We start from the raw sequence: 6,203 nt of genomic DNA, 5'->3' as shown, positions 1-6,203 counted from the left end.
CTTGCTTCAAGAATCAATTTCATGATTTTTCAGATTATCAATAACATTTTTCTTTGTTCATCATTCTTTCAAGAGCCAACAATTTTAACATTTATAAACTTCACTATAAAAAATATGCACTGTTTAAGCATTCATTCAGAAAACAAAAAGTATTGCTACCACATCAAAATAATTAAACTAATTTCAAGATAAAATTTGAAATCTAAGTACTTCTTGTTCTTTTGTAATTAGGCACATTTTTCATTTAAGAGAGGTGAAGGATTCATGGAGTTATTCATAGCTTTAAGACATAGACACTAGACACTAATGATCCTGTAATGAGGACACAAACATAGATAAACATGAAGCTCAAAAACCAAAAATAGAAAATAAATAGACAAAGAGATTAAGGAATGAGTCCACCTTAGTGTGGGTGGCATCTTCCTCCTGAAGAACCAATGGAACACCTAAGCTCCTCTATGTCTCTTCCTTGCCTTTGTTGCTCCTCCCTCATAGCTCTTTGATCTTCTCTAATCTCATGGAGAATGATGGAGTGCTCTTGGTGGTCCACCCTTAGTTGGTCCATGTTGTAACTCAAGCCTTCCAAAGAGGTGTTGAGTTGCTCCCAATAGTTGTGAGGAGGAAATTGCATGCCTTGAGGTATCTCTGGGATTTCTTGATGAGGATCCTCCTCATGCTCTTATTGAGGTCTATGAATGAGCTCTCTTGTTTGCTCCATCCTTTTCATAGTGATGGGCTTGTCCTCTTCAATGAGGATGTCTCTTTCTATGTCAATCCCAGCCAAATTGCATAGATGACAAATGAGATGAGGAAAGGCTAACCTTGCCAAGGTGGATGACTTGTCAGCCACCTTGTAGAGTTCTAGAGTTATGATCTCATGAACTTCCACTTCTTCCCCAATCATGATACTATGGATCATGATGGCCCGATCCACAATCACTTCAGATCGATTGCTAGTAGGAATGATGGAGCGTTGGATGAACTCCAACCATCCTCTAGCCACAGGCTTAAGGTCTGGTCTTCTCAATTGAATCGGATTGCCTCTTGAGTCTCTTTTCCATTGAGCCCCTTCCACACACATGTCCATGAGGACTTGGTCCAACCTTTGATCAAAGTTGACCCTTCTAGTGTAGGGGCGTGCATTTTCTTGCATAATTGGCAAGTGGAACGCCAACCTTACATTTTTCGGACTGAAATCTAAGTATTTCCCCCGAACCATTGTAAGCCAATTCTTTGGATTCGGGTTCATACTTTGATCATGGTACCTAGTGATCCATGCGTTGGCATATAACTCTTGAACTATTAAGATTCTGACTTGTTGAATAGGGTTGGTAAGAACTTCCCAACCTCTTCTTCGGATCTCATGTCGGATCTCCGGATACTCGTTTTTCTTGAGCGTGAAAGGGACCTCAGGAATCACTTTCTTCTTGGCCACAACTTCATAGAAGTGGTCTTGATGGACCTTTGAGATGAATCTCTCCATCTCCCATGATTCGGAGGTGGAAGCTTTTGCCTTCCCTTTCCTCTTTCTAGAGGTTTCTCCGGCCATAAGTGCCATAAATGGTTATGGAAAAACAAAAAGCAATGCTTTTACCACACCAAACATAAAAGGTTTGCTCGTCCTCGAGCAAATGAAGAAAGAAAGAAGGGGAAGAAGAAAAAAATGGAGGAGATGGAGGGAGAAGTGAATTCGGCCAAGAGGGTGGAAATGTGTTTGTGTTGTGTGAATATTAAGGAGTAGTGATGGGTTTATATAGGGGTGAGGGGAGGGTTGGGTTTTGGTCATTAGGGTTGGGTTTGGGAGGAAAAAGTGTTTGAATTTAAAAGTGAGGTAGGTGGGGTTTTCGGGGAAGAGATATGGAGGAGATTGGGGAAGAGGTGATAGGGAAGAGTGAATGAGTTGATTGGTGAGGGGTATTTGGGGAAGAGTGTTGTGGGAGGGTAGGTGGGGATCCTGTGGGGTCCACATTTCCTGAGGGGTCAAGGATTTCATCGCTGCTCCTTTTAGGTGTGCAAAAACGCCATTACTGTGCAATCTTGGCGTTTAACACCAGATTGCTGCTTGTTTCTGGCATTAAACACTAGCTTTTATTCCTTTCCTAGCGTTAAATGCCAGGCTACAACCTATTTCTGGAATTTAACGCCAGATTGTAGCCTGTTTCTGGCGTTTAACGCCAGTTTGGTGCTTGTTTCTAGCGTTTAACGCCCAGAATGGTGCCAGACTGGGCGTTAAACGCCCATTCTGCTACCTTTACTGGCGTTTAAACGCCATTAAGTTTCTCCTCCAGGGTGTGCTATTTTAATGCTGTTTTTTATTTTTCTTTAATTTTTGCAGTTGTTATTGTGACTCCACATGATTATCAACCTAAAAAAAGAAAATAACATAGAAGAATAAAATTGGGTTGCCTCCCAATAAGCACTTATTTAATGTCAATAGCTTGACAGTAAGCTCTCATGGAGCTTCACAGATGTTCAGAGCATTGTTGGGACCTCCCAGCACCAAACTTAGAGTTTGAATGTGGGGGTTCAACACCAAACTTAGAGTTTGGTTGTGGCCTCCCAACACCAAACTTAGAGTTTGACTTTGGGGGCTTTGTTTGACTCTGCATTGAGATATGCTTTTCTTGCTTCCTCTCCATGGTTATAGAGGGAGATCATTGAGTTTTAAGCACAAGGTAGTCCTCATTCAATTGAAGGATCAACTCTCCTCTGTCCACATCAATCACAGCTTTTGTTGTGGCTAGGAAGTTTCTTTCAAGGATGATGGATTCATCCTCATCCTTCCCAGTGTCTAGAATTATGAAATCAGCAGGGATGTAAAGGCCTTTGACCTTTACTAGCACGTCCTCTACCTGTCCATAAGCCTTTTTCATGGATTTGTCTGTGATGATTGGATTTTTGACGGTTTAGAATTTCACTAATGAAATCTCGTTGTAAAGTATAGTTTCTAAACCAACAATAATCCTTTCATACAAAAGATTGTTGTCACTAAAACAAACCCCTAAATTTATAAACCAAAGTATTGAACCTCGGGTCGTTCTCCCTAGGAATTACAATAAAGTGTCTTGTTATTGGTTATGAATTATTTTTGGGGTTTTGATAAGAGGCATGAAAGATAAATGGCAAGAAAGTAAACTAATGGCTAAAACGGTCTTGGCAAGGGTTGCTGGTCAAGGATCTCTATCTTAATCACTAACCACAATATGAGAATTGGCAAGGATTAATCTCATTAAATCATCCTCTAACTAGTAGTAAAGGAAAGTCAAATGAGCTATATCAATCCTAGTCCATAAGTCCTAACTCTCCACTAATTCAATTATTGAGAACTAGAGTCAATGAATCCCAATCATCAATTACTTGGACATTAGTAACTCAAGAGTTCCTAAGTTACCTTTCCAAGCCAAGAACATAAAACTCTACTCTAAAATCCAACCAAGCATTTTCTCAAACACTTGGAAGGCACAAAAGAAAAGCATAGTAAATTGACAACAAGAATGAAATCTAACAATAATTATTGAAAGGAATTAACAACAACAATCAAAAGAAACACATTTATTATGAATTACCTTGATTGAATTGAAAGAGAGTAGAAGAAACAAAAGTAGATCTACAACAAAACACAAGAACAACATAAAGGAAATTATAACAAAAGAATGGAAGAAGAATGAATGTAACAACAAGGAATTGAGAAGATAGAAGTAAAAGAAGATGAATTAAAATCTAGATCTAAGAACTAAACCTAATCCTAATCCTAATCCTAGAGAGAAGTGAGAGCTTCTCTCTCTAGAAACTACTTCTAAAACTAAAACTATGACTAGTGGTAACTAGCTTTTAAAGTATGAAAAGTATCTTCATTCCCCCTTCAATCCTTGGCTTAAATAGCATCAGAAATGAGTTGGATTGGGCCCACAAGGCTTTAGAATTCGCTGGCCACGTTTTGCTTTAAGTGAACCAGGTGGCAGCAACGGCGCGTGCGCATACTATGCGCGTACGCATCATCATGTGTGGTTCAACCATAGCAAATCTTATATCGTTTTGAAGCCCCGGATGTTAGCTTTCTAACCCAACTAGAACCATATCATTTGGACCTCTGTAGCTCAAGTTATGGCTGACTAAGTGCGAAGAGGTCGGCTTGACAGCTTTTGCGTTTCCTTTATTTCTTCATGAGTTCTCCATTTCTACATGCTTTTCCTTCATTCCCTTGGTCCAATCCTCGCTTCCTAAATCTGAAATCACTTAGCAAACATATCAAGGCATCTAATGGAATTAAGGAGAATTAGATTTAGCTATTTTAAGTCCTAAGAAGCATGTTTTCACTCTTAAGCACAATTAAAGGAGAAGTTATAAAACCATGCTATTTCATTGAATAAATATGGGTAAAAGGTCATAAAATCCCTTAAATGAAGCATAAGATAAACCCTACAAATGGGGTTTATCAGTCTGCTATCTTTAATGAGAATTTGGCAGCCTGTACCTCAAAGATTCCCAGTTTCTCCATTACAGAGAGTGGCATTAAGTTCATGCCTGACCCCAGGTCACACAGAGTCTTCTCAAAGGTCATGGTGCCTATGGTACATGGAATTAAGAATTTACCAGGATCCTATTTCTTTTAAGGTAATGTCTGCCTAACCAAGTCATTCAGTTCATTGGTGAGCAAAGGGGGTTCATCCACCCAAGTCTCAATACCAAATAACTTGGTATTCAGTTTCATGATTGCTCCAAGGTACATAGCAACTTGCTCTTCAGTAATATCTTCATCCTCTTCAGAGGAGGAACAGTCATCAGAGCTCATGAATGGCAGAATGAGGTTTAATGGAAACTCTATGGTCTCTAAATGAGCCTCAGATTCCTTAGGTTCCTCAATTGGGAACTCCTTTTTGTCCAAAGGACGTCCCAAGAGGTCTTCTTCACTAGGATTCACGTCCTCCTCCTCCTCTGTGCATTCGGCCACCCAAGTAAGGTTATGGCCTTGCACTCTCTTTTTGGGTTCTCTTCTGTATTGCTTGGAAGAGTACTAGGAGGAGTTTCAATGACTTTTTTACTCAGCTGGCCCACTTGTGCCTCCAAATTTCTAATGGAGGACCTTGTTTCATTCATGAAACTTAGAGTGGCCTTAGATAGATCAGAGACTATGTTTGCTAAGCTAGAGGGGCTCTGCTCAGAATTCTCTGTCTGTTGCTGAGAGGATGATGGAAAAGGCTTGCTATTGCTAAACCTGTTTATTCCACCATTATTAAAGCCTTGTTGAGGCTTTTGTTGATCCTTTCATAAGAAATTCGGATGATTTCTCCATAAGGAATTATAGGTGTTTCCATAGGCTTCACCCATGTAATTCACCTCTACCATTGCAGGGTTCTTAGGATTATAAGCTTCTTCTTCAGAAGATGCATCTTTAGTACTGTTGGATGCATTTTGCAATCCATTCAGACTCTGAGAAATCATATTGACTTGTTGAGTCAACATTTTGTTCTGAGCCAGTATGGCCTTCAGAGCATCAATTTCAAGAACTCCCTTCCTCTGAGGTGTCTCATTACTCACAGGATTCCTTTTAGAAGTGTACATGAACTGGTTATTTACAACCATGTCAATGAGTTTCTGAGCTTCTGCAGGCATTTTCTTCAGGTGAATAGATCCACCTGCAAAATGGTCCAATGACATCTTAGACAATTCAGATAGATCATCATAGAATATATCCAGGATGGTCCATTCTGAAAGCATGTCAGAAGGACACTTTTTGGTCAATTGCTTGTATCTTTCCCAAGCTTCATAGAGGGATTCACCTTCTTTCTATCTGAAGGTTTGAACATCCACTCTAAGCTTGCTCAGCTTTTGAGGAGGAAAGAACTTGGCTAAGAAAGCCGTGACCAGCTTATCCCAAGAGTTCAGGCTATCTCTAGGTTGAGAGTCCAACCATGTTCTAGCTCTGTCTCTTACAGCAAAAGGGAAAAGCATAAGCTTATAGACCTCGGGATCAACTCCATTGGTCTTAACAGTATCACAGATCTGCAAGAATTCAATTAAGAACTGAAAAAGATCTTCTGATGGAAGTCCATAAAACTTGCAATTCTGTTGCATTAGAGAAACTAGTTGAGGCTTTAGCTCAAAATTGTTTGCTCCAATGGCAGGGATTGAGATGCTTCTTCCATGGAAGTTGGAATTTGGTGCAGTAAAGTCACCAAGCATCTTCCTTGCATTGTTGTTGG

The 6,203-nt window shown here is 39.9% G+C and overlaps 1 non-coding gene across 1 annotated transcript; it reads left to right on the top strand.

The window, feature by feature from the left end:
• Positions 1 to 5,712: 5,712 nt before the first annotated feature.
• LOC130938096 (small nucleolar RNA R71) lies at positions 5,713 to 5,820 on the top strand. Its single transcript, XR_009069276.1, has one exon. It is a non-coding gene; the product is annotated as a small nucleolar RNA R71 (small nucleolar RNA).
• The last annotated feature ends 383 nt before the right edge of the window (positions 5,821 to 6,203 follow it).

Source organism: Arachis stenosperma, chromosome 6, assembly GCF_014773155.1.
Source record: "Arachis stenosperma cultivar V10309 chromosome 6, arast.V10309.gnm1.PFL2, whole genome shotgun sequence".
Lineage (NCBI taxonomy): Eukaryota > Viridiplantae > Streptophyta > Magnoliopsida > Fabales > Fabaceae > Arachis > Arachis stenosperma.
This window is presented reverse-complemented; position numbering and strand designations above follow the sequence as displayed.